The 27,558-nt window shown below is 50.1% G+C and overlaps 1 long non-coding RNA gene across 1 annotated transcript; it reads right to left on the bottom strand.

Annotated features, from left to right (window-relative positions):
• Nucleotides 1-6,443: 6,443 nt before the first annotated feature.
• On the bottom strand, nt 6,444-13,315 carry LOC138685016 (uncharacterized). Its single transcript, XR_011324235.1, has 2 exons — nt 12,988-13,315; nt 6,444-12,048 (listed from the first exon to the last, which is right to left on the bottom strand). It is a non-coding gene; the product is annotated as an uncharacterized lncRNA (long non-coding RNA).
• Nucleotides 13,316-27,558: the final 14,243 nt, after the last annotated feature.

Below are 27,558 nucleotides of genomic sequence, written 5' to 3'. Positions count from 1 at the left end.
TAATAAACTGCACGTTAGTTTCATTCAGCAGCTCCAGCCTCTGGCTATCCGTCTCGCTGTGTATTAAATACACATTGCTTGCAATAACACCAGAGCAGGAAGCTGTGCCTCAAGTTAAGAAATGGTTAGGATTGCTTTACATTTGCAGTCTCATTGAAAACATTTATTCAATCAAAGGGAAAAATAAATGTGGTCCCTCCGCTCTGTCAAGTATAAACTGTTATTGATCCCCTAAATGAAATTTGTCCATGCTGATCGATCAAACACATTATCTTTTTTCCCCAGTCTATTACCAGCAATTGGAAACTCTCAAGCATCAATAGCAGCTTGACCACACACAACTGTAAATTTAGCCTATCAGCTCCCAAAATCCGAATTACTCCGGTCCCCCTCCTTCCTCTGCAAACAGTGGGATCTCTGCATTATGACTATATTTTTCCTGAGCTCAAGGTTAGAAAAAGTTAAATGTCATAAAATGCTGGGAATCATTCGTGTCGTGTTAAACTCCAGCCGCGTGGTAATGGCCGTGTGACAGCGCGGGGACGGCACCGGCGCCCGCCCGGGCTCTCCAGCGAGGTCCTGGGGACGTGCCTGCACGCCAGTCCGCAGCTTCCCAGCTGGCCACCAACCGATTTTAGTATTTCTTAGTATTTCACTTTTTCTGAAACTGATATTTATCATGAATTGTCTGCCATATAAGCTGCCTCACATATTTCCTTCTCCAGAGCCGGCCCCAAACTGCGAGCCCAAGTGAGACATCCATCCCTCTGCACGGGCACCCTCCGTGCTGCAGCACCGCTGGCACCGTACCCCACTGCTCTCCTAATTCCCTAATTCATCGTGCCTTCCTGAGGGCTGTGCCACTTTGGCACAGCCCCGGCCCCTGCTCAGCCATGGGCAGGATCTGGCCATTGCTCCCCATCCCTGTCCTTGCACCACTCTCTGTAAGAGACGTGTCTGCAGAAAGTGCCAGGGGCAAACCCAGCTTGTCCCAGCTGAAAACACAGACGGCACAGAGTATACACGGGGCTTTGAAGGGTCATCATGTTACCAGTCCTGTTTGCGGTATTCCTCATCTTCACCAACTAGCGAGAGCTGGGAAGAGGGGAAGGTTTACACATCCTTTTCTGACTATCGGGCTTTTTACATAAGGAAGTGGAAATGCCGTGTAACATGAACCTGGCTAATGAGAAAGCTCAGTAGATGGCTAGTCACAAAATCTTCACCTTCCCCAAAGCCTAGCTATGCTCGCAAGGGTCTCAGCAAGGGAAGATGCTCCAGGGAGAGGACGGGGTACGCAGGTGCTGCGGACGACCCAGCGCTTCCCGTGGGAGCGGGAGCGGCGTCCAGCGGGGTTACACCTGCGCGGGGATGCAGCCTGATCACACCCTCGCAGACCGCCTGCCTTAACGGAGACGCTGAGGTTGTCTGCTGGGAACTCCCAGGGTTCAGCAGAGCACCAATCTTCAAAAAGAACTTAATTTCAGGTAGGCTGTGGAAAAAAAGGTAACGCTTGTCTCTTAATAGCCATCGTGAGGGGCTTACTCTCGGCTGCTGTCAATAGCTCATATGTTTGTCTTCTGTCTTGCTGATAGGTAATAATTTTCCAAGCAAGCTTAGGGAGCAGTGACTCTTTATTAAAACTAATAAGGGAGGGAGTCACGGGTTTTTAAAAATCACTCAAGAAATTATTACTGACAACTCTTCCTTGCCTCACTCCACAGAAGCAAAGCAATGAGAAGTCATGGGGGTGGTGGAAGCTCGTGGTTTTGCTGCCACATACGCTCAGGACATACAGGCTTTGTAACGCAATGCCTTGCAACAGTGGCTTACGTTGCAAGCAAACCAGTCCTGAAACTTCACCTGGAGTCATAGAAGCTTCAAGTGTAAGCTGAATGTTTAATTTTGGCTAAATACGGCAGAAATTACATTTTAAGGAAATAACTAACCGTGAAACTTTTTGGCGCCTGCTTAGGTACTGAAAATTCAAATCCCAAGAAAAAGCAGTGAAAGACAGCCCTGACCCTATGAAGATGGAAAAACCAAGCGCTGGCCTCGCTCACGGGCACGTCACCCAGAGGCTCCGCAGAGTCCATCTTCTCCCCGGGCGTAAGACAAAGGCAAAGTACGGCCGACCCCTCTGCCTGGCTCTCGTGCAGCAAACCCTTCCCGTCTGTCCGTCTGCTCCGGGGACCTGCACTGCGCAGGAGAGCCACCGACGTCTGCAACCCCGAGCCATCAGGAGGCTCGTGGGTTTTAAGGGACCGTGGTGTAACATAGCCAGAGCTTTTTTGCAACCAGACCCAACACTTCACCCATCTGTATCAAGATAGTACCTCCTGATCTCACCTCTCTCTCTAAAAAAACCCGTATCTTGGCATAGCGCAGAACCAACCCTGTCCCTAGATGGGTTGTTCTGATGGTTCATTGCCCGCACAGATCTGGACCATATTTCAGTCTGACTTAATCCAGCTTCCACTATTCATGCTGCCTTCCTTTCCCGCAGCTGGAGCCGAGGCTCTCCTCTGCCGGGCAGCTGGCAGAGCATGGTGGGTTGGCCTGGATAAATGAGACCGACTTTCTCAGCGTCGTGCCTCGAGGCAGGTTTGCTGCACCTCTGGTTACTCTCACGGCTGTTTGCTGGACACTTTCAGACTTCCAAACCTCCTTCCCAAGGAGCAGGCACCAGACCTGGATGCAGCATTCTTGCGACGCTCCCGCTGGTCCTGCCGGGCTCACTTCACCTTTCCCAGCTGTTTCTCCTTCCCTTTACAGACACCCCGTCGTTTTTCCCCCACCTCGGCTTTGGCACGGCAGGGACCTGGGCTTGGCCGTCTGCCGGGCAGCCCCTTCGGCACCGCGCTGCATGGCCGGACACGCTCTGGCCGCATGGGCATGGGCACATTCGGAGCCTGCTGGTATCGCTGTCCATGAACTTGTTCCCCTCATTATTTAATATTTTCCATTGCTTTACCCACAGCATTTGGGGGGGGTGACATCTTTCCCCCCCACACCTCAGGGTGATATTTCCCCCTGCCCCATCCTGCCAGGCTGGCCATGTCCTCACCCCCCCAGTGAGCCCCTGCTCCCCAGGTGGGAGCTATTTTGGGCAAAGTTTAGCCCAAAGTTTGCTGTTCCGTTTCAGACCTCAAGAACTGCCCGTGCACCCAAAGCCTTGTCTGTTTTGCAACCACACAAGCAGGTCTAATAACAGCAATGACCTCTGCCCATGCTTCAGCTGAGAATGTGATCTCAATGAAGTTACTTTTATCAATCACACTTTTAACCTAATAAAAAAGATGACGGGGGAAATGACATAAAGACCAGTTTCTTGCCAATATTGTTCCATTTCATACTATTACAACAATCTTCTGTGAAAAAAAGAACATGAGCGTGCGTGGCCACATCCATTTCCGTCTTGAGAAATGTCGGCAGAAACGCTGCCTTATTACCCCCCGGGATTTGTCCTACCGGAGGGAGCAATCCTTCTCCCTTACTGGCGGGGGGTTTGCCTCGGTCGCCTGCAGAGCTCCTTCTGATTTTCCCCATCGTGGGATTTTCCTCCTGTGCTGTTTCACAGCTGGACTATCACAAAGACAGCGATGTGATTTCTACTTCATCACCCACAAAAAGGGAAAGATAGAGCCATTTTTCCCGGAAAATTTTGAAATATTGACAGCGTTGTCGGGACAGCAGAAGAGGTCAGAAACTGGCCTTGGCTAAGGCACAGTGCGGGCATCACCAAGAAGCGGTGCCACCAGCCGTGGCCCCCCGAGGGTCCCTCCCAGCGCAGCACCCTCCAGCACCCAGCACCCTCCCTGGGTGGCACTGAGCCTTCTTTAACGACAAACACCAAGCGCGTTTGCAGGAAGCTCTCGCAGGCTGCCGAGGCCAGAGGGGCAGGCAGACGCCCAACGGCTGACTCTTCATCCCAGCCACGGATCTCCCGGCTCAGCCCGGTCGTGCGCAGCCATGTCTGAAGGTTTGGCAGAACCGCTGGCACCCCGCCGGAGAAGCACTGTGTCTGCACAGCGTACTGCCAGGCACGGCGGTTACAAAACTGCAAGGGGTTTTCCTGATTTCCTATTTTTTGCATGCCTTGGTCTGCTCCGTTCGGAAAGGCAGGAGGGCATCCCTGCCGTCGCACGGCCGCGACAGCCCTTCCAGAGGGGCCTGCCCCACACCAGCTCGGTTGTGCTGGGACTGACCGCGAGATTCTCCAGCGGTGCATTTGCTGGAAGGAGGAGGAAAATGGAGACGAGGAATGGGCTGCCCTCCGTGCATTGCACTGGGATGTGCCTGCGCACATAAGCGACCTGCCAGTTCAATTGCAATGTGTTAGTAGCATCGGCCCCACAATACAGTCATCAAAATGCATTGATTTGCATTATTTGGTACCAAAAATTTGGTACCAAAAATTTGCTTTTTTGCAAAGCAATCTGAATTTTGAGGTTCAGGACTAATAGTGATTGAAAAATTTCAGGGTTTAAGTGCGAAATGATACAGGATTGGCAGGGGGTGGTTTCTGCTGCTCTTCCACAGGTCTCCAGAGGACAAAGGCAAGTGCTCTGTGGTCTGGGATGGGCATGGATATTTGGGATGGGAACCCTACAGCAGGGTTTGGTTCCAGGTGGGTTTGTGGGGCACCTTGTAACAGAGTCCTCCAAGTCCTAAGGGTGGCCTGAGCTTCTACAAACAAAATTAAAAAGAAAACAAAACTCAAAGAATAAAGTGGCACAAAGTGCCCTAGGTGTGAGACCTGCCTTTGCCCTCTGGGCTGCGCTGGATGGAGGAAGGCTCCCCCAGCGATGGTGACCTCGGTTACATGAGGCCTCTGAGCCCCAACCTTCCTCCGGGCTTGCAGTGTCACCGCAGTGACACGAGTTGCAGCAGGTCTCAGCCTGCCTTGGTTCCCACCCTCCCAGCAGGATGGCAATTGGCTGTGTTCTTAATTACCAAAGCTAAGGTGGCATCAACTAGCAGAATCGGATCAAATCAAATCGAATTGAATAAGGATAAAGATAAGGATAAGAACAGAACAGAATAGAATAGAATAGAAACTAAGAAACAGAATAGAACTAGGGACTCTTAGTCCTGAACTTAGACTTAAAAACAACAAGTTAACTTTTAATATGCCTCTTTTTTCTTCCAGTTTGTCCATCTAGATAAAAATCAACAGATTTAATTATGCTCCAGTGCCTCTTCTCCCATGACCCCTTTGGCTCTTTAACAAATTGCATCAAAACGTGGATGTTCTTCCCCAAAACATCCCTTTTCTCCTTTACTTGCATTTTTTTGGCCATGTGCCTATTCCATTTTCCATCTGAGTGATAAATTCTCCTACTCTAAAGAACCAGACAGAAAAAGAATCCACTTTACACAGGGGTTTCTGGAACGGCCACGCAGCTTCAGCAGCCGCAGATGCTTCTGCATCCTCCTGCCCGCGCTCGGCCCCAGCCGGCCGGGGGGGGCGAAGGGCTGGCGGCACTGCTGGCACCGGCAGGCTGACGGCAACGGGCTCACGGGGCCCTTCAGGCCCTGAAATTTAAGCAACCTGGTGGTCTTATTTTGCAGAGGAAATAAGTTTGAACTTTTTTTTTAATTCTGAGCATGGAGAAATATGGAGTGCACCGTGAACTCCCATAACGCTGCCAGTTTTATCCTCCGGAGCATATACCAAGCACTAACGGCGTGAGACACGCCAGCTTTCCACGTGCTCCTGCCTGCCCTTCCTCTGACACCTTGGACTCAGCAAAAGCCTCAGAGCATTGAAAAACAAAACTCACCCAAAAGAGATGTGGTTTGATTAGGTTCCCAGCATCTCCTAGTTCAATAAGTTGTAATTATACAAACTGATTTTTCTCTTTAATCATGGGGTGAGCTTTTAAAAGGAAAACAGCCAAGTCAGTCAGGTTCTATATATGATATTTGCTGGTAGATAATTCAATTATTGTAGAAAATTATTTTAAACATTAAGATGCACAAAGTTCAGTTTTTCCCCATTTCTGCTACTATCACACAAGCTATTGATAAGATGTCTAAATTTATTGCAGAATAATTCTGCAGGAAAAGAGATAAAAGGTTCCTGAATAAAATATGAGGCGAGAGCTGTAAATTGTAGCAATGCATATCATTTCATTCAAATGTAGGAAGCAATTACCATCTGCTATACTCATCAGTTCCCTCCTTTATGACTTAATTATATGTTTAATGCTATCAGATCAAGGAAAGGGCACAATAGATGAATGAGTGAAAGAAATAGAAAAGATTCAGCAACAAGACAAAAGGCAGATGAAAAGTAACCCAAGAACAGAATTGATTTCATTTGTTGGGAGAGAAGTTAATTTAAATAGTATATTCTATCATCTCCTGTGCTGTGCTGAGATAATATAAATCATGTGTTTGTGAATTTGCTTCATACAATTTTAACAAAAGCATTCAAGTTTCTGAAAACCTAGGGTCTGCAGGTTTTGATTTATTTATGAAATGAGTAACATTTACAAAGAAAGAGCAGTGACTGACAACCAAAGCATTTAAATTATTATTAACAGTACTTTGCTGTACAAGTATGAGATGACAGAAGGAAAGCTGACGAGCTCTTCTCGTTCCCCTCCTACCTGGGTTTCAATATCTGCCGACATCACCTCCCGGCAGCCGCGGCATCGCCGGGGCCAAAAGCGTGGGGCGGTGAAGGGACCCGGCCACCGCCACCACCTCCATCCACTGTGCCCACCTGTCACCGGCTGGACCGGGAGGACGCGCTGGGCTGGCAGCCCCATACCCTGCACCCTATAGCCTGTACCCTGCACCCTGCATCCCTGCATCCTGCATCCAACACCTTGCACCCTGCCCACTGTACCCCGCACCCCCAGCCCCAGAGCTGGCTGTGCCCGCTTCCCTCCGAAGGACGGAAAGCTGGGAAGGCTGCCTGTCTGATACCGTGGTTTGTGTCCTGCTTGTTCTTCCCTTCCAGCAGCTCCCCCGCGCCCTCGTGCTGTGTCGCAGTCCTGCTTTCCTCCGTCCGAGACAGATCACATCTCTTACCATTAGCAGTGAAATAACAATTCACGTGTTGCTGAAACCCTGAGCGCCAAATATTTTCCTACATTTGAAGGTCCTGCTGTTTAAAAATATTTATCAGTTAAGCTTGACAACACACCTGCCTGCTAAATATTGGGTTTGTATTGAGGGGACTGCATGCTCCCATACAGCCTGGCTCCAAACAGAGGGGTCCCTCTTCGGCCTCGGCGGTGCTGGCGGGAGCAGTAAGGCAAGCAGAGGTGAGCGGGGACCCCACTGACACAGCCCAGGCCTCTTGTTGCCTCAGAAAGCCGAAACTGCCTTTTCTTGACATTTAGAAAGGATAAGCGCTCGATTTAAACTAATCCACTTTAGCTAGCCCTGGTTTGTCGGGGATTGTTTTGACAAAACAGTGTGACACCCACCAAAACTCTGGGAAAACTGGTGGAGGAGACAGTGCCTGGCTGTGAGCCCAAACCTCTGCCTTCGCCAGAGCATCCCGGCTCCTGCTCCCCCAAAACGAGAGCCTTAGGTGGGACCTTAAAGAGCGGGTTAAAAGCACATCTGCTGAGGAGACGGGGCCGCCTGGGGAGCAGGCGGCCTCTGGGGGTCCCTCCAAGCCTGTCCTTCAGGGCTGTGCGATGTCTGGGCCCCCCCCAGGTCAGGTACTGCCAGTCCTCCACCAGATCAGGGTTCTAACCTGAAGACTGGACTCAGCAAATAGTCACAAAGTCCTGCTTTCATTCCTAGTGTCCAGAAAACTGGCCTTTGTTTTTCAGACAGCCGGTTGCCGGAGGCTTCCCACAGCTGACAGAGAACGGCCACAAAGACAAAGGCATCGCTTGCTGTGGATAACCAACTAGGAAATAAGAAACCCTGGAATAATCTTGGCAGCAAACATCCATAGTTCATCCAAAGGCTCAGACTTTCTTAACTTGCTTAGCGATTTATTTTTACCTTCCCCTTCTCTTGCCCCCCGTCCCCTGGGGTTCCCGGCGCAGTCAGTCACGGGAGGGAGCTCGGGATGTCCGTACGGCACCGAGGACAACCCGGGACCGTGCCGCCGAACTGTGGACACTGGAGCTGGGGACTCCGGGCTGGAGCAGAGCCAAGTCCGAGTCGCTGTGAAGAGATTCCGTGTGATGTTTGAGATAATCATGAACCCAACCTGCTGCGGGGCCGGGGGCTGGGCTGGGGTTGCAGCGCCCGGAGGGGCGGTCGGGGGGGGTCCTGCGGCTGTGCTGGCTGGTGTCATGGGGGTGCTTTGTGCTTTTGGGGCCGTGAAGACAATCCCCGGCTGCCTCTTCCTGAGCTAGCTGGGTTGCAAAGGGAAAAGGGGAATGCTGCAGCCAAAACCACTCACTGTACCCCCTTGCCACCGCCCCTACCCTTGCACAGCACGCCGGCCAGGCGCGGGGGTGTCCCGGACGAGCTGCGGTGGGTCGAGCACTTGCCATCCACGCGTGTCCCCATCGCCTGGGGGGGCCACCACGTCCAGAACAGGGCACCGGCACAAAAGGAGCTCTGCACATGCTGTGCAGCCTGGTGCGTTAACACCAGCAGAAGCTGATTTCTTCACAAATCAGACCTGTTGCCTGGCCCCAGCGTGAAGGCAGAGCCAGGGACTGTTTGAGAAACTGGGAGAGGGGTGGGAATGCGGGAAACTCACAGGAAACCAAAGCCATCCCTGCTGTCCAGGTGAAGGCTGCAGCGCGGATCCTGCCAGGGAACCCACCTGCAGACGCTGGAGATCAGCACACGGGTCTGATGTTCTCCCTGCACGGCGCTGCTCCTAATAGAAAAGCAGCTGCTCCCTGCATTAGCTTCATTTCCCGAATGGTTTTAAGGTATAGACCCATGTTGAGTCTATTGCATTAACCTGTCCTTAATGGCATTGCATATGCAGACATTTCATTAAGTGCCTTACCTTTATCTACGTGCTCTCACCGATGTTGATGGCTCTGAGAAACTTGCCATTGATTTCAGTGGGACCTGTCTGGACCTCTCCGTGGGAAATGCCGTCTATTTTCCAGCAGCTATTGGAAGTGAAAATTGATGCACAGGCTCTCTCTTTCCACATTTCTCAGTGTTTCCAGAGCTGGGCTGGGCTGGGTTCAGCAGCGAGCTCGGCGCCGGTGGGGACGTGAGGGCACGGGGAGATTTTCAAGGGGGCAGAGGGGACGAGCAGAGGATGGTGCAGGGTTAAGGGCCGTGGGGTGGCCTGGGCTGTTGTGGGGGGACAGGGAAGCCACGTGCTGCTCAGCTGCAGCCTCTGCCTGCCCATCCTCTCCCCTGGGTTTGCTCTGCAGCTGCAGCCGCAGCCGCAGCTCTCCATTGTGTCTGTCCCCACGGCTGGGACCCGGGGCTCCCGCAGCCAAGCTCAGCGCTGGAGCAAGCGAGGGGCTCGTGCAGCACGGCAACCTTCCTGACCACATGTGTCCGTAGAGGAAAATAATAACGGAGTAATGCAATTTGCTTAAATATCACATGGTGGGGTTAGAACACAAAAAAGTATGTCGTCTTTTAACATACCTTCTGATGCTTTTAATTTCCCCTACTGGTTTCAGTAATGTGCACAAGGCAATTATATTGCCGTCAGAAATGATGGGGTTGTAGGAAATAAAGCAGAATGCCTTTTCAGAAGACCCAAGCAAAACTGGAGTTAGAGACTAGCTAGGCAGTCACAGATGCAGTAACATCCCCATGGGCAGTACCTAGAAGTGCTCGTCCCAAAAGTTAAACGTGATGGGCAGTGAGTGGTCCTCTAAAAGAGTAAAACAAATAAAGTTTTAATACGTCTTACTTGAAGTCTGAATCCAGGTTACATTCAGATCACAGCGTCACACTCTTTCTTGCAAGCTCAAACGGTATAGCTTGTTTGTCTACAAATGATTTTCTCGCTTGCGTGCATGAAGCACAACTCCTTCTAGTGGCTGATGGCACCAAGAAGGCTTCAGGCAGCCACTGGACCCCTTCCTAAATTAAAATAAATATCTGGTTTGAGTCCCCAGGCAGCACTGAATGTGCTAAGGAGCAATCGCGGCAGTTCAGCTAAGTGTGCCGGAGCTGGCGCTGCCGAGTCCCACTGCAGAGCGCCAGGGGAAATGCCCAGTCCCGCTCTGATGTGAGAGCGCTCAGGGTGCGGGCAGTCAGTAGGGCCCAGGGCACACAGAGCAGGCAGAGAGGAGAAGGCAGATGGAGTCGCTACCTGAGGCTGCCCGTGCGGTGCGGTGGAGCAGGCGGGAGCCTGGCAGCACAGCAGACTTCATGCGGTGTGCCAGCCTGGTACAAGGGGTCAAAATGAAACCTGGGCAGCCAGCCGCTGCTCCGGCCCCCCCGGGGTCTCTGAGCACCTGATGGGCGCGTTGGCAGCGCACCGAGCGTAGGGTTTGCCGGCAGGCCCTGTGCTCTGCAGCCGGCAGCAATCCTGCTGGCACCCGGTGAGACTGTTAGGGCTGCTTTCTCGGGACCAAGCCGGCTGCACGGCAGCCCACAAAATTCCAGCAGGGATGCTTTGGCTCCAGAGCCGGGTCAGAACTTGCGAAGCCAGAGGGAGGAGGTGGGATGTAGTGACGGGGTCTCAGTTTTGGACGATGCCCCTGCGATGGCTGCTTCACACTGCTGCATTCCCACAGCACAGCAGGGTACTTACCGACAGGTTTGGCCCCCGCTAAGGATGTGCCCAGGTACAGAGAAGAGACGAGGGGGCATCGTCCTGTGCCGCACTTTCAGCGGTGGAGCTGCCCCAGGGCTGTATCTACATTCCTTTGTGGACACACGGACACCGCTGCCTTTACACAGGCTACCCTTACCAAATGTACGTGTGTGCAGATATGCACTGGGAAGTCTGCGAAGAAAGAACACAGTTTTATACTAATTCCCTTAATTTATTCACATCAAATGTCAGTGCAGTGTCATATAAAAATCTTTAATGATTTTAAAACAAATGGTTCCTGAGGCAGGAAAATAGTTATAGTGCCATTTCTAAAATTAATTTAATTCCTGTGGAATAGAAATAAAAAAAAGCGCCTGCTCAGTTGCATATGCATTACAAATAATAGCATTAGAAAATATCTGAAGAGTCTTTTCAGCTGAAATCACACAGGGTTTCCCAGTCTTTCTGCCAAATCTCTCGACACACCAGTGCTGGGAGCTCCTTGCTTTGCTCTCTTGTGCCTCTGCAGCGCACTGAGGGCAGCCCTCTGCCTGCCACAGCCCTCCTCGCTGCTCCCCTGTGCCATAGAGAGCATCCAGATTAATTAGTGCCTGTTATTTTCTTTACACAGTAGCAGAACCTATTTTTATTACATTTCTCAATGACTCATAATAGTATATCGTCTCTGCCATATGTGCGCAAGCTCAGGACAGCATTGCACTGATATTCTGGGCCTGGAATCCTTCCTCTCGCAAGCTCATGGGATGATCATATATGGTCCCGCTTCGCTGCCCACCACCCCGCTCAGATGCTGTCATACCTACTCACCATATGGTACGTTGGTTTCACACTGGGACGCTGCTGGCAGCAGCTCCGATGGGCAGCCAGCACCGTCTCCGTGCCACCGGTTCCCCCCGTCCTTCTGGCAGGCTCTGCCCAGCGAGCCCGGCTGTCTCCCGACGGAGGAGGCGCGGAGCTGGCGGAGGGCAGCCGAAAAGCCGCTCGGCTCCCAGGGCTCTGGGTGCAACATGCCAAACCCAGGGAGGCGGAGAAGCGGTGTGAGCATCGCTGTGCTTGGTGCTGGGCTGCTCCCGGGTCTGCCTGCACATCCTCCAGACCGGGGAGCTGGGGGCCAGCAGTGATCCCAGCCAGCGGAGGGGTGCACAGAAGGTCTCAGCCCATTCGAGTCAGGGACCATGTGCTTTCCAGAAGAAACCAGGTCAATGGAGCAAAGATGAGCTTAAGCAAATGTTGTTAAAACTAAGCTCAGCCCAAGAAATCGGTAGCAAAAGCCAGTCCCTCAGCTAGAGCTGCCACAGAACTGAGGTTTGGCTGGTTTTTGCATGACAACTCCACCTGACCAGCTGGGACCTCTGGGGACACAAGCAATAAATTCAGTGTAAGCACCAAACGTTCAGGTCAGTCACTGCCCCCAACCCATGAATTTATCTCAGAAAGTAAGCACTTTTATTTTAAAGATGATACTATGATATTGAATTTGCATCTGCATTTTTAGATCATTTGTGTACCCCACCAAGTCTGAATTTGTCACCAGACCTCCTAAGTGCCCTGAATGAGATGAATTTGGAGCTAATAATCCTCCATGCTGCCTATTTGTAGAAGTTTCCTAGACTTTCCCCAGACTTCCAGATCCTAATGATTTTCCCCTTCCCCCAGCCCTGAAATGAGTTACATATGCCTTGGCAGTCCCCCACCAAGAGGCAAAGTAACTCTGATATTTCTGAAGTTTAAAGTGTTTGACTTTGCAACCTAAAAGAACTAATATTCTGGCTTTTTTAATGATGCTTTTTTAACAAAAGCATCATTCATCCTCTGCAGCTCAGCCCCTCTAAAGTCAGAAGTCATTCTGCCTTGCCACTGTGAAAGCTGCTGGTTCCCTCCTCGGCTCCCGCTGGTTCTCTCCCCTCAGCAAAACGGTTAACAGGAAAGCTAAGCGAAGGAAAAGTACATCTTGCCAGATTTCTCCATAGAAGCTGAGAAGGGACAGCATCAGATGGCGCTGCAGAAATTGGCAGCCCCTTCCCCGCCAGCGTGGCAGGGCAGCTCTGTGTGCGGGGCAGGGATTGCCCCCCCACCCTCCCAGGGGAGACGGGTCCCTGCCAGAGTGGCATGGGTCGTCCTGCAGCAGTTACGACATCGGTCTGCACCTTTAGTGTTGAAATTGGAAAGGGATTTCCGGAACGTACAGACTGAGTTTTGGCTCATGAACCAGCGAGAATGTACAGAAAAGCATCATCCAGCAAGGAGCCCCACAATGAGAGGGGCTGTCGGGAGGCTGCTGGTGCACCCACCTCTCACTTCCCTGGCTGATGAGTCAGTCGCGATATCGGGACTTGGATCTCAGCCTGACACCCGGTCCTCGCACGACTAAGGAGAGGCTGGCGCGCTAGGGAAAGCAACAGGAAGAGCTGGCCGTAATAATTTTCAGCACCTTGAATGAAGAAAAGTGTTTGCCGTTTGTAAAGCACTTTCGCTGAAAGGGTTTCTCAGTAATTCTGTGGTACCTGTAACGAAAGACATCGCTGGGATGTTGCTGTCTGTAGCTGGGATGACCCAAATGTGCAGTGCTTTCTTCCAGGTGCAGAACAGTACCCTCACCCGTCCTTTGGACACTGAAGTCTTCATTGCGTGTCCTGCACGCACAGTTGCAGCATAAGGCCACCTGTAAAGGCAGACTAATGTTAAATACAGCAGCCTTTTTATGAAAAGGTGCCTGTGATTAGTAAATCAGCCATTTGTTCTGTAATTTCACCTTCTAAGTCAATCTCTGGGACGGCACAGGACCAGAGTACTTGAAGGATAAGTCTCTTCCCCAGCCTTGCCGTCAGGGTTGTGCTGAGCCCGTGTCTCGGGCCAGGACCGGAGGAGGCGTGTTGCTGGCTATCTGCTGTGAAAGCAGGCTGGTGAAAGCAGGCTGGCAAAAGCAGCGATGCTAACCCATGGATGCTGGCGTCAGTGCTGGTACCCAGCGGGGAGCGCTGGGAGGAGCACAAAGGTGGGAGATTTCCTGAAAACTGCCGGTGTGGATAATTAAAATAAAACCCAAACACATTAAGTTATGTTCGGTGACTCAGTGCACACACTCCCACTCTCCTCCCACATGCCTTCTGATGCTCGGGGAGAAATTAAGCACTCATGGTTTTTTCATGCTTTGTACTTACGACTTCACGTTTTCTCTCTCCTTCTGCCCATCTGAGGCCACCTCCAGCATGAGGGTGGGTTTGCCTTCAGCCATCCTGGCTAACCCGAAACACTTCTGGAGAGAAAACTCACGGCAGCACAGCTGCACTTTTAAGATAATTATTTTACATTACTTATGGCATCATTTAAAGTACCCAATGGGTATAGGCTTATTTAAAAAACTGAGAGATCATTTAATTACTGGGTTCAGGGTTCAGAGCAGAGCTGGAATTTATTGTGTGTTACGCTCATTATGATTTTGATGGACTTCTGTGGAATAATTGTGCATTCATTTTTCAGCCCTTCTCCCATCTGCGTGGTGGAAGTAGCTCACAAATCCCTCAGGTTTGTGCCGTCTGGTACTGAATTGTTGGTTGGTGGAGCTATTCACCAGGATCCTTCTCTTGGTTCTCCTGGAAAACCAGAGAAAATCACACGCCGCAACGTGATGTGTGGATCCTCCAGCGGGCACGCAGACCAGCCGTTCCCTCAGCTTTTAGTGACTCCTCTGGGAAAGCAGGTGTGCTAAAAGTCAGGAACCCAGAGGAAGAGAAAAAGAGAGAAATGCTCTTAAATACTTCAGTTTAATTTCAATTCTACTAAATCAATTACCAGAGAGACACTCTCTATTATGGAGCTAACACTTTGTTTAAAGGAAAACATTTCCAAATGCATAAAAGGGAGCTAGGTACCTAAATCACATTTGCTTTAATTAAAGAAGAGGTAAAAAAATCTGTTTAAATGTATATAAAAGATCTGCTGTCAACAATTCAGTGCCCTTATTTCCAGCACTGCTGTGAAATAAGCTAAACACCATGGCTTGGAATTAGTGGCTGTGCTTAAGCTGAGGTGCCAGATTCTAATTATTAACAGATTCGATAGCATCCACGAGAGTAGATTACGTTTCAAATGAAGGTTTGACATGTTAATTTCAGCTGTGCCTCTAACTTTATTCAGGTGGAAAATAGAGCAAATGACCATCTCCAAATACATCGTTAGGCCATATGACTCTCCTTTCCTTTTAGTTTAAAAGCTGAGCTAAAATACACGTGCACTGTGAAAAAGCTCCAGTCCCAGCCAGCTGAAATGCCTGATTTCACCCAAGGCAGCCACTCTGCCTGGCTCCTTACCAACAGAGGTGAATTTCTGAACTTTCCGGAGGCCTGGGGGGAGGCAGAGGCATTTGAATGTGGCAACATGCTTCATATGGTGGGTACCAGTGATGGGGCAGCTGTGGAGCCGGCAGCCCCGCATCTGCCACTCACCCGGCACCTCGCGCATCTCCTCACCATGCTCGCCGGCCCTGAGCACCGAGGACTGTGACAGCACTAGTAACGCCTGCGCAAAAGAATTCCTAAGCAGTCACTTATGGATCAAATCACTTCCAGGTCTTTGAGAAACGTGTCTGTGTAGGACGGGGCTTGCCAAGGGCCGTATGGCTTAGAGCCACAAACTCTTCTGACTCCTGAAACTCCATTGTGGTGTCTGCTTATACTCCTTGCAGTATGCCTTGCAACAGATCTTTTCAAGCATTTTAAAAAATCTGTCCTCAGGGTCATCAGCTTTTCCCACACTGGCCAACCTCTGGAGGATGGAAATCATTTTTTGGACATGAACGTCAGGAAGATTTGAACAAACAGCAGAAATCCTCAGCATCCTGGATAGATGATTGAACATCACTTCCAAAGCCACCAGTTCCATCTGCAGGATGTGCAATTCAGGAAAATAGTGGGTGGATAAGGAGTCAGGGCGTTAAGTACTGGTGGTGTATTAGCTGGGGACACGTGGAGGGCAATGACAGATTTTAACATTGTTTGTGCATGGAAGTAAGCTATTGCAGCTCTACGCACCAAGTCACACACAGCTTTAGCACTCAGATCTCTCTTGAAATTAACTTTTGCAAAAATGGTCTGACCCACTTTAACAAAACCACCCGAAAGTGGCACCAGCCATCACCTGGGAGAGCCCACAAATCTACCTCCTTGCAAAGCCAGAGCCTTCGTAAAATGCAAACAAAATTATAGTAAGCCCTTAGAAAAAACATAGAGATTGCTAAACTTGGGACAAGTGATAAGAGGAAAGTAGTAGCATTTCCGCTCTGTTTAACATTTTTGGACAAAGGAAGCCAAAATGTGGAAGCCGACCCAGCTCGTGGCCAGGTACTGCAGCCTCTGCTCTAGCATCACCCTTACTGAACCCCAGTGGGGTGGGTGGGAGGTCAGCTCAGTGCTCGGGGTGGATGCTCCTGCCAGGATTTTGGAAGGGCCAACCTCTCGCGGGGTGTGTGACAGGTCCTCATGTCCCAGGCTGGGTTAGTCCTCGTGTCCTCTGCCTGACTGAGGCTGAAAAGGGGCAGAAGCATCTCCTGCTCCAGCACAGCACGGCATGCCCCTGCAAAGGGACAAGGCACAGGACTGCTGTGCCTACGCCTTGGTGGGTAAAACATGCCTGAAACAGCTCACGTGGAGTGGAACAGGAAACAAAAGTGTCCTGCAGAAAGCAAACAGGCAATTACACCTCTGCAACAAAACCGTCTGATACAGCTAATAAAGCTTGTGGAAATGTATTTCATTTCTGCATTTGCAGAGCACGGCTCACCTTGGCTCAGTCACTCTGAAATCCCGACAGACTTTCCCCCGAGGAAGAGGCTGTGAGGATGTGAAATTGCTTTATTTGTTGTTTATACAAATGCCTTCACGGGTTGCAGCCGGGGTCCTACATACGCAGGCAGGCGGGCAGGCTGCAGCGTGCTGCTCGCTCCCCCCAGCAGCCCTGCCAGGAGCAGACCCTTGCCTCAGCCCCCATGCTTTGCAGCAGCCCCAGGCAGCGGGTCCTGCCCCGCGGGGCGAATTCCATGGAGGGGACAACACTGGCATCCCTGGGCATTTCACTCTCACCTCTCCATCCACACCACTTACAGCAGGGTGAGGTGGGGACTGGGTCTGGCAATGGTGCAGAGCGTGTGCCCGGGACCCTCAGGATCCTCCCGGGGTCGGAGACCCAGGCCAGCAGCTCCACTGCCTGCAGTCCAGTGGGCGATCCGGTGGGCAAAGTCACCACCCTGCGGCAGTGGGGAAAGGCAGCCCTCGGCTGCACCAGCACGCCGCTCCCTGCCACCCTTGCTCAAACACTCCTCATCTTCCCCGTCAAAAGCAGGGTGCACCGTCACTGCCCTGAGGCTGTGCGGAGTGACCCCTGAGTCCTCCGAAGCTTGCCCCAAAATCCCCTCCGGATCCTGCGAGGGGAACCAGGTAAACGCATCCTGTTACTGGGCAAGAAACGGTATTTTCAGTCCGAGCCCTTGCGTTAGGGCTGTATTATTAGTCCGCCCCAGAGGATGCCCGAGGAGAGCCCCGGGCCGCCGATGCCGTCCGAGCGACGTGTGCCTGTCCAGCCAGCCGCCCTTCCTGACTGTGAAGGAAAACTTGTGGTGGTGGGTTTGCTTCAGTTTCCCTAACCCTGCAGCTGGTTTTTCCTCCACGAAAGGGCGGGAGGCAGCCTGCCCTCGCACCCCGCTGCCTCCCCGTACCACCCAAAAAAATCCTCCTGCGTTATGTCCATAGCCTACAATGCCAGATCTACTCCTGACCAAGGTCGGTGGGATGGATCAGTTCCTCGGTTTATTGTCACTGCTATGATGAAGAACAACTTTAAAATACCAGTTCCTGGTTATTTGCTTCTTCCTTTCTAAGCAGCAGGGTCGGCAGCGGCAGCCTGATGTGCCTGCTCCTCCCTACAGGCACCAGTGTGTGATGGGGACACCTGGGACTTGATTTTGGACGCACCAGGAAAAAGACCATTGTTAAATAACCTATGGGCTTTTGAAATTGCTTAGGAAACCATTTTGATTGGCAAGTCCAAGGAGAGTACATTACATATTACTGATTACTTTCCCTGGCTTGCAATAGATTGCTGATTATTTTTACTTTCTTATGCATCATGCATGTGAATTGCTCAGCAAGACAATGACAGACTGCCTTATGGCAATCGTGCTGACTATCTTTACATGACATATGGTTTCATGGCCATCAAACTACCAAAACATCGTCACTCATTCTCAGGACAGGACTGTCAAGCACAATGACCACCTGGTTACCCTGGATTTCATTGGGAGGATTTTTAGATTAATCCATTACTGTGATCACTCATGTTAAAATGTTATACAAGGAATATACATTTGCGGCTATCACTTTCTTTACCAGTTACAGTGCTTTTTAAATATTAAGGTATTGCATGAGCAATTGAGGATACAGAGCACACACATTGCCTAGTGTCTTCCAGGAGAGATGAAACAGATAACTCAGAGGGAAGAGCTAATTCAATGTCGGAGGAGCCGGGGTCACATTCAGGCAGAGCAGCATTTCTGTACCCGAGCAGAGGTGTCCTGCCCTGCCCTGCCCACAGCGCTCAGGACAGCGTCTCCTCCAGGAGGGAGGATGCTCACAGTGGCAGGTAGCTCCAAGTAACTGCGTGGGGCTCTAGTATATCATAGAGGGTTTGCAAACCTGTGCTCACCACCAGAGTGGGGGAAGTGCTGAGGAAAAAACACCCAAACCCAACCATTTTGGTTTTGTTAACACTTCTGAACTCCCTGCTAGTTTTGATTTCTGCCGATGTCCTAGTTGATGGGATTAGCAAGATCAATGACCAAAATATTTCAAGAGCCACTTCCCAGAAATATGCATGTTAAAAGAAATTACAAATTCCTACATTTCACTTTGTGCTAGAAAAGCGATGCTGTGCAGAGAGCCGGAGAAACCATACTTACGCACCTACCTGCTTCACACACGAGAGGGAGGTGCTCCCGCCACACTATGGCACAGGAGTTAGGACCAAACACACACCAGCGTGCTGAAGAAAATGCCCCTCTATTCTTAAAAGATTGTGTACAGAAACTAATACAAGAAGTTATTCATTTTAATATATTTAGCTAGCAGCTTTAGTCCCCAAACAGTAAAACATCATCCCTCAAAGAGAGATGAAGGAGTAAGCTGAGACTCAGAAGGAAGACTCTTATCTTTGATTTTACACTGATGAAGATAAGCAACGCTACCAGCTTATTGTACCAGGTTTCTGGCAATGGGCTGCACGTACTCGGGGAAGAACCAGGCCGTTCCTCCCCCCTTGCAGGAACTGCCCCCAGACTTTACGTCCTGCCTTACTCACACGCTTTTGCAAGTTGCATCCAACATCACTCAGATGTCAGGGAAAAAAACAAAGGGCGGGGGAAGAGTCTCTGCACACCAGAACTCCAGGTGCCTGGCACGCCGGGAGGGGGAGCGGGCAGGAAAGCCCCCGCGGAGGGTCCCCGCATCACCTCAGGTGCTGCCCAGGGAAGGAGCTGCAGGAGCCCCTCGACAGGGTGGAGTGTGCCTGCAGCCAGCCAGACGTCCCCAAAACAGTGTTTGGAGACATTTGTCTCAATTCCCGCTGGCGATATAGGTCAGCCATGTCCCGGTCCCTTCGTATTTGCTGTTCACTAACATGTGTGCCCGGTCCTGCTCGTGCAAATATTAGAGGAAAGTTGCGGTTGGTGCTAATGTCCACTGTCACTGGCAAACAAAGGTGTACATGATTGCACACCTGTAACTTGTTCTATAGAACCAGCACTTCTGGTATCTTTACTAATGGTTTTAGCCTTTCAGGCAGGAGACAGAGAAAATAATATATAGCTGAGGTGAGCTGTCAAGTACCTCAAATATTAAATAATTATTTTGAACAGGCTTCGAACCCCCTGCCCCGCCAGTTGAGCACATACAGAAGTATATATTTACAAAACTCTGGATCCATCCATGCATTAATGAGGCTGGGAATGAAAGGTTGAACTCTCCTGCTAATGTATTCATGGTGGGGCCACCATCCTCAGCACGCAGGACACCTCGAGCAAATGGCCGGGGTCTGCCCCGCCGGCAGGGCTGGGGGCCCCCCCGCTCCACAGCCACCCTGCCAGCAGCGCTGCAAATGGTGTTTTGGGGTACCCCCTGCAGCTGGAGTGCCGGGAAGGAAAGATGGGGACCGGGATGTGCAGAGGGCAGAAGGGCAGAGGACAGCTGGTGGCTGCAAAGGTGTGCAGGGAGGGTCCTGGGCACAGGGGGAAGGTTTCCCCCCTGGGGAGTCTAACAGGCGGCTGCGGGAAGGGTTGGGGCAAGGTGGGACAGGGTGGGAATAGCCCAGGAAAGTATTGCAGTGGGTGGGATGGAGAGGTGGGGAGCAGGGTCCACCCCATCTTCCAGAAGCTGTACACATTTGCTAAAATTTAGCGTAGAGAAAAAAGAAAAAAATCGTCCTAGGTGTCCTTGTTGTTGCAATGTTGTTTCTTTTCTAAATTTACTCCTTCAATAATTCTGAAAGTAATTTCTCTCATATTCTGTTGTAAGAATTCTACCCTATTTTGAAGTGATTCTAAGTGATTACTTTTTTCTGCAATTTTCTTGCAATTTGGGACACTTTTGATAATAATTTGAGCTCAAGATTGCTGAAATGTCAAAATCCCCTGCAGAAGGTAACTTTCCCCCTCTAGGAACCTCTGCTGGTCGGGACGAGGAAAGGCTAGCCCTTACACAGTAGAAACACGAGACGATTAGACCCTGGGTAATGCTTTAGCTGGGGGAAGAGGAAGGGTACCCTCGCAGGGGTGTTACCACAAGATAGTTGGCCTGCAAGGACACAGGAAAGTTATGTGCTTTGTATTTCTTTGGGTTTAGTCAGGTATAAAGGAAAGAATTCACGAAGCTTAAACAAAAGGCTGCTGTAAATCTGTTTGCACGAGCAGAAATGTACCATGTATTTGGTGTCTGGGACCTACAGGAATAAAGTATATTCGGTGCATTAATGCCACACTTGGGATTCCTCACTTCTCCTTACTCTCACAGCAGTACATATAACCTATTTGTACAAATTTCTACATGACAGGTGGTCAGTGAAGCTTTCTAGCTCACAACACACAGTAACACAGGTGCCTGTCCTGACTGAGTTCATGGCTCAAGGTTTGCACTTGAAGTACCCCAACAGACCTAGTCACTGTTTGTCCACCGCTTGGTTTTGTTTTTATCTTCCAAACTTTCTTTCATGGCTCCCTATGTAAAAAAAGGAAATCTCAGGTTTGCGTCAAGAAAAGGAAGAAAACAAGCAATGTGCTATGGACTGGACAAAGAAGCTACCAACCAACCCATTTTGCACTGGTACTGCCAGGCGTTGCAAAAGCTGCTTTCACTTCACCGCAGCATTGCTACTTCCCTCCGGACAGATCTCCTCTTCGATGCAGAGGAGTCCGTTGGAAAGTTGGAGTCTTTCCTTCCGAAACTCAGAATCAGCAAAACACCCCACCGGGGCTGCTGTTGTCAGTGCGCTCGTACTTGCGAAGCGCTGTCTATCGAGGCTGGTTTTCTTCCGAGAGAAGTGCAAAGAACACAAATGACCTCTGCCATCGCTGCCCGCCACAGGTAGCACCACTTCTTTAGCAGGCACATCCGTCTCTTCCCGCAGAGCTGAGCTGGGTATCCCCGTACCCATCCCCTGCTGCTCGCAGCCTTTTCACCATCCCCGACCCAGTGAACCAAACCCCACGAGACCTGCTGACCCCAGACCTGTCCCTGCACAGTCCCAGGGACATGTGCCCAGGCACGGCGAGGCTGCCCGAGAAAGGCGCTGGAAATGATGCTCTTCGGGACCACGAGGAGGAGGAGGAGGAGGAGGCCGACCTGGGATGCGGGTGAGGGGCGAGGGTGGTGAGGTCTAGGGTCTGCTGGGAGGTCCGGGGAGCATGCAGGGGCATCGGAGCCACTGGAGGATGTCTGGAGGGTCCCCGTGCCCCATGGGGAGCTGGGGTCCGGGGTCATCCCCGCACCGTGGCGACGGCTCCAAGCATCCCAGCGCTTTGCCGACAACTTGACAAATTTAGTTTAACTATTTTGATGTAATAATGTAATTAGGTAAAAGGGTTCAGCAACCGATTGCGTTTCACTGATTTCAACCATCTGCTTCAACATTTGTTCTTATGTGTACCAGATTTCAGAGTGTCTTTGCTCTAATAGTAATTAATGAAACTGTTAATAAGCTACATATATCATATTATGCTGCAATAATTTATCAAAGGATAATGTTATGAGACAAATTATATATAACAATTATAGAAAATGGCTTACATTACTAAATGTTGCACACTGCTAACTAGTTTCTTTACTCTTCTCTTCTTAATGAATTCCCTAATTAATTTAATGCATACTTTATGCATAATTTGAAATTTAAAAACATTGCTGGGTCAGGTTTTAACCATCCTCTTTTACATGCTGTCTGCTTCTACAAGACACATATTAGCAAAACATGACCTCTATGCAAATTACCGAGCCCCGCTGCTATTTCCATTCCCAATCCCCGTGAACGCGCTCCGGCGCGCTCCCCCTCGCCCGTGGGTGCCCTGGCCACCCTCGCCGGACTCCTCGCGCCCCTCGTGTTACAGCGCACGTAACGGCGACGTACGTACCCTAACGGCGGCGTACTTCATGAGAGCCACAGCGAATCTAGGTCACTATTTATAACAAAAAATAAACATCAATAGCTATTCTAATCTTTTATTACATAACCAGCTCCATTTTGGGGAGAGCTGCTCTCAATCATACTTTGCGCAAACAGCCATCTAAAAATAGAGCTTTGCCACCATCATGCACTGAAAATCACCCCCCTCCTGAATAATGAGGTCTGCTTAAAAATCTAGAAACCCTGCAAAATAGAAATGTAAACTTTAGTTTCTCAATCTTCAGATTTTTAAGTGTCCAACACAATTGCCTGATATTTCCCCGTTTTCTACACCTACAGCTTCGTGGTTTTCCTGCAGAACACAACCATAAACTTTTCTTTCAAAGCCAAGGTTTCCATTCTCATCTGACTGTATAATTGCTGTGTGTGGAGACTTCAAGAAAATCACCAAATACCACTGGCAGTACAGATGAACTACCAGGGGATTCTAAATTCAGTGTTTCCTAAGTTTTTACAGACTGAATTTCCATAATAAGAGAAATAAGATATCCCACCACGGAGGTTACAGTTAGTGATGTACGGACCAGACTGTTCACGATACGCACAGTGAAGGTGAAACTCCTCTCTCTTGACAGTTACATGAGAACTGAGTCTTAATTCAAGTTTTGAGGCTTATATGTGATTTGCCAACATCCTGTAGGACTCATCTGTGTTTACACAGTACACATACCTACTACTTCATTATATTAAAAACTTATATCTGGAAAGCGATTCAATGCAAAACTGTGGATCGCACTGAGGAGCAGGCTCTCAGCAATGTGGATGGCAGATGTTTGTTTCTGCAGCACAAACATTTGCTGACACACAAATAATCGACTCTGCACCTCACTGCAGGGCTAGTGGTGCTGGCCGAAGGCTGCAATGTCCGAGACCTTCTGCAGTGCTGCATGTAAACACAACCTCACCTCTAGCATCAAATGGACAAAAAAAATTCTTCCCAGCAGTAATAAATACCTCCTAAGTAGAATTAAGGTTTTATTTGGAAGGGACTGCATTATTAACCAAGACTCCAGAAAGTGATCAAACGAGCTATGGTCGCAGGCTGCCTGGGCTGTGCCTGGCCAGTGTCCCAGTGTCTCCAAAGGAAGGGTGCCCAGCATCCGTGCATCCATGCCCACAGCTCACAGATTCCCGCTGCATGAGTCACTGCCTGGAGCAGCTCAGCGGCTGGCAAGGAAAGCAGCAGAAAACCAAGCAAAACAAATAGCTCCCCGACCAGAGGAACATGCGGTTGTCTGCACCTTCATGTTCCCTGGTGCCAGGTACCCCCGCGGAACAGGGCAAAGGTCTGGGGAAGTGCATCGTGCAGCTGAGCCCCTGTCACAGCCCACCAGTGTGGATTCTCTGATGGCTAACATAGCAGCTGAGCATTCTCGCTCAGTGGGGTGCTGAGCTGGGGCTTTCTTTCCTCCACTTGGGTAGTTAATGTCCTCAAGTCATGTATCTTTTGTCAAATTCAATTAAAGTTAATTAGCAGATTCAAAAGCCAGCAGGACCTCAGAGAGGACACAGAGAGAGAAAGAGAGAGATTTATCATATCACCCTTACTTAATATAATTAATGTCTTACGGAACTTAGTATCTTAATGAACAAATCATTCACAAATAATTCACTACTATTCTAGTGGTTTATTAACATTTGGTAGGTATGGTTGAAAGGAAAACATGACTTCATAGTTGGGAACGTGTACAAAAGTACGATGTGAACTAGATGGAAAGAGCCAGCATGCTCAGACAGCTGTAATGTTTGAGATGCCCAAGCTCCTGGGACGGAGAAGGGAAGGACCTGCCCCAGGGACCTGCTGAGAAGCTCTCACTGCTCTGGACGTGCCAGCTGGGCACAGCCCTGCCCACAAGGACTCGAGCACCTCACCAGGAAAGTCGCAGCTGAGACCAGTGTTTTGCGGGCAGAAGTCCTCTCCTAACTCCTACCACAGCCACAAACTGTCCCAGCTGCAGGGCAATGGGCCCAAAGACATTTTAACCACCTCGATACGATGGACACCTTGATGCCTGCAACGCATGGAGGCATCCTGGACTGCTAACCTGCAAGAGCCCATGCAGATGTTCTCTCTGAAAGTCTCTTCTCCGCTCCCCCCCCACCCCCAGTTGTTTTTCCATCAGAATTTCCCGGTTTGTATCTTTTCCCTTCATTATGGATCATTTGCTATATTTTGCCTGAACATCATGCCAGGCTGCAGAAAGCTTGGTGCTCTTGTGCTCAGGAGGGAAGCATTAAAGTTAGTGAAAAGTCAAATAAGAAAGATCTAAACTACTGAGATGTTTCATTTAAAATAGCTTCTGTTACTGTGGGCAGCCCTCAAGAACTCAGCGATGGAGCAGCCTGAGCTACCGCAGCCAGGGGCTGCAGGGACGCGGCTCGGCTCTCAGACCTGGCACCATGGGGTCGTCACCCCTCTGGGGTCACAAAACCGAGCAGTCGCACCTCAGCAGTGTGTACGGCCATTCTTCCAGCAAAACGTGGCTGTGCACACAGCTGCAATGACAGCAAGAAAAGGTATCCTGGTCTTTTGGCAGGTTGCTACAAGTTAAATATCTATCTATTCTAGCGTCACCACTGCTATATTCTTAGGTTACATTTTATACATATACACACAAATACATTTACCAATTTCTGAGTAAGATCCTTAATCTTTAGGTCTTTCCTTCTTCTGTCTGCATTCACGCTTAAATATGTCTACTTTGCTGTTGTCCCCTTCTGTGTGCAGAACAGGTTTCTTTAAACAAATGTCAACATGATTTGCTTAATGCAGTGGCTGTGTCCATATCCATGCTGGTTGCCCATGAAGAGTACACTGTGGTGCTGTATGATGGAGAAGTAATTAAGTAACCAAGTAATTAAGATATAGCAGATCCTCCCTTGTCGCAAGAGGAGGAGCTTGACAGCTTTTTGTGTTACCCGTTTGTATTATTTTCTGCTATTTTCAGCCAAAAAGGGCCCTTGTATTCTGCATGGTAGGATCAACCACACATGTCTAATCTTGCCCTTTGTGGACCACTGTGGTGTCTTCGACATCTGCATGGTGTCCTATGCTCCAGAGAAGAAATACAATTTATCAAGCCATCCAGCCAGGCTTTAGACTTCTCTTTGGACAATATTTTTTTTACATTACTAAAATATTATATGGAGACCCAGAGTGAGTTATTATAATGTTACATCATCTCTGGGACGCTTCTGGCTGGACAAAATGTTGAGTTTTCATCTTCAAGTCAGCTCGCTTCTGTGCTTTTCCATCTGACACTTCAGATTATTTTAATGATGGAGTAGCCTTGATTAAATTAATTCCTCCCTACAAAAGCAGCTGTCTTGTGTCAAGGAATCTGTTCAACTATCTGGAACATTTATACTTGCCAGGGAGGAGAGCCAAAGCACAGAGTTAGCAGAGGGAATGCCTGACCATACCAAAACAGCAACGACTTTGTCATAACTCATAAGCACGAAGACGAAGCTTCGAGGAACATCTTGGGTCTCACTCTCTGCCCCACGCAGGGCTGCACCCTGCCGGGGATGTGCCCGGCTATTAGGAAAAAGGTTGGCTGGCCTTTCCCATCTGCAGAAGAAGGTGCTTCCCTGCAGCTCCCGGGGACCGAGGTCGCGGGGGGGGTCAGTGCTCACTGGCGAGCACCGCCGGGTCCCCACACACAGCTGCAGCTGAGACACGCTGCGCTCCTGGGCTGGCTCCCGGGGGGTTCGCCCGGACCAAACACCCAAAGTGCGGCCCTTGGCCGCGATGGCCGAGTCCCAGCAGTGGGGACCCTGGCCATGCTGGGACGGTGCGCTGGAGCGGGACGCTGAGCGCTCCCACTGCTGGGCGAGACGGCCAGGAATGGCAAAGGAAGAAACCAAAATAAGAACGAAAAAACAGTGCCAGCATAGTGAATGAACCCACAGTTTGTGGTTTATCTTAAACTTTTTATTTTTAAACCAAAGGTACTATTTAAGTTTAAGCTTGACTCCAAGATTCCTTACTCTCAAACAGCTACTCATTTCTTTCCCCTTCTAGCAGTCCTTTTGCAAACTTAGCCTTCACTCCCTCTTACTGAAAGGCCTTAAACATGCACCATCCACACACACAAACCCTGCTGAAATCAGAACTGCCTGCCACGTCTGAGGGGAGTTTGCTTTACAAAGAAAAGCCTTGGAAAAACAACTGAATTACCATTACTTTTGTTTTCGATCTCACGATATAACCCGAGGCTGGACTTTGAAATTACTATTTTTTTGAAGTATGAATGTAATTTTTTTCCATTCATTTTTTTCCTTTAACTATTTGTATGCACTGCAGTGGGTTGGAGCCCTTTATTTAAAAAAATCTCCTGCTTTGTGAGTTGGGATACCGTGCATTGCCTTTATACTTATTAATACCAGAGTTTAGGAGAGCTATAAAATACTGACCAGCTCAGGCTTTTTCCTCTTTCACTTCGGTGCCTGTATCCTGAGTTTTCACAACTGATGCCCACACATTACAACTGATCTTACAGCTCTTTAACCTGACCATGTCTACAGGTGCAACAGACACCACACCGACTGCGCACCACTGTCCCCACTCACAGCCTGCACAGCGTTCACTAACAGAGGGACGCTGCTTGACGGGGACCCTGGCACGGGGAATCGACGCTCCCGGACAGGGCAGTGGGCCGGTGCCTGCTGGTGACGGGATCTCCGCTGCAAGGCTCCTGGCAGCGGTGGGATGGCAGAGACTCCCCGCGCCGTGGTTCTGCTCAGTCACAGGGGTCTTGTGTGACTGTCCCAGCGCCCGGAGCTCACAGCGACTGACACACCTCCACCCAGCGCAGAACATCTCCCAGATGTCCAAACCCCACACAGAGCTCACAGTGACTAACGCACCTCCACCCAGCGCAGAACATCTCCCAGATGTCCAAACCCCGCACAGAGCTCACGGCGACTGACACACCTCCACCCAGCACAGAACATCTCCCAGATGTCCAAACCCCACACAGAGCTCACAGTGACTAACGCACCTCCACCCAGCGCAGAACATCTCCCAGATGTCCAAACCCCGCACAGAGCTCACGGCGACTGACACACCTCCACCCAGAGCAGAACATCTCCCAGATGTCCAAACCCCAACACAGAGCTCACGGCGACTGACGCACCTCCACCCA

Source organism: Haliaeetus albicilla, chromosome 4 (assembly GCF_947461875.1).
Source record: "Haliaeetus albicilla chromosome 4, bHalAlb1.1, whole genome shotgun sequence".
NCBI lineage: Eukaryota > Metazoa > Chordata > Aves > Accipitriformes > Accipitridae > Haliaeetus > Haliaeetus albicilla.
Note: the sequence above shows the minus strand (reverse complement) of the source record. Positions and strands in the feature narration are given on the sequence as shown.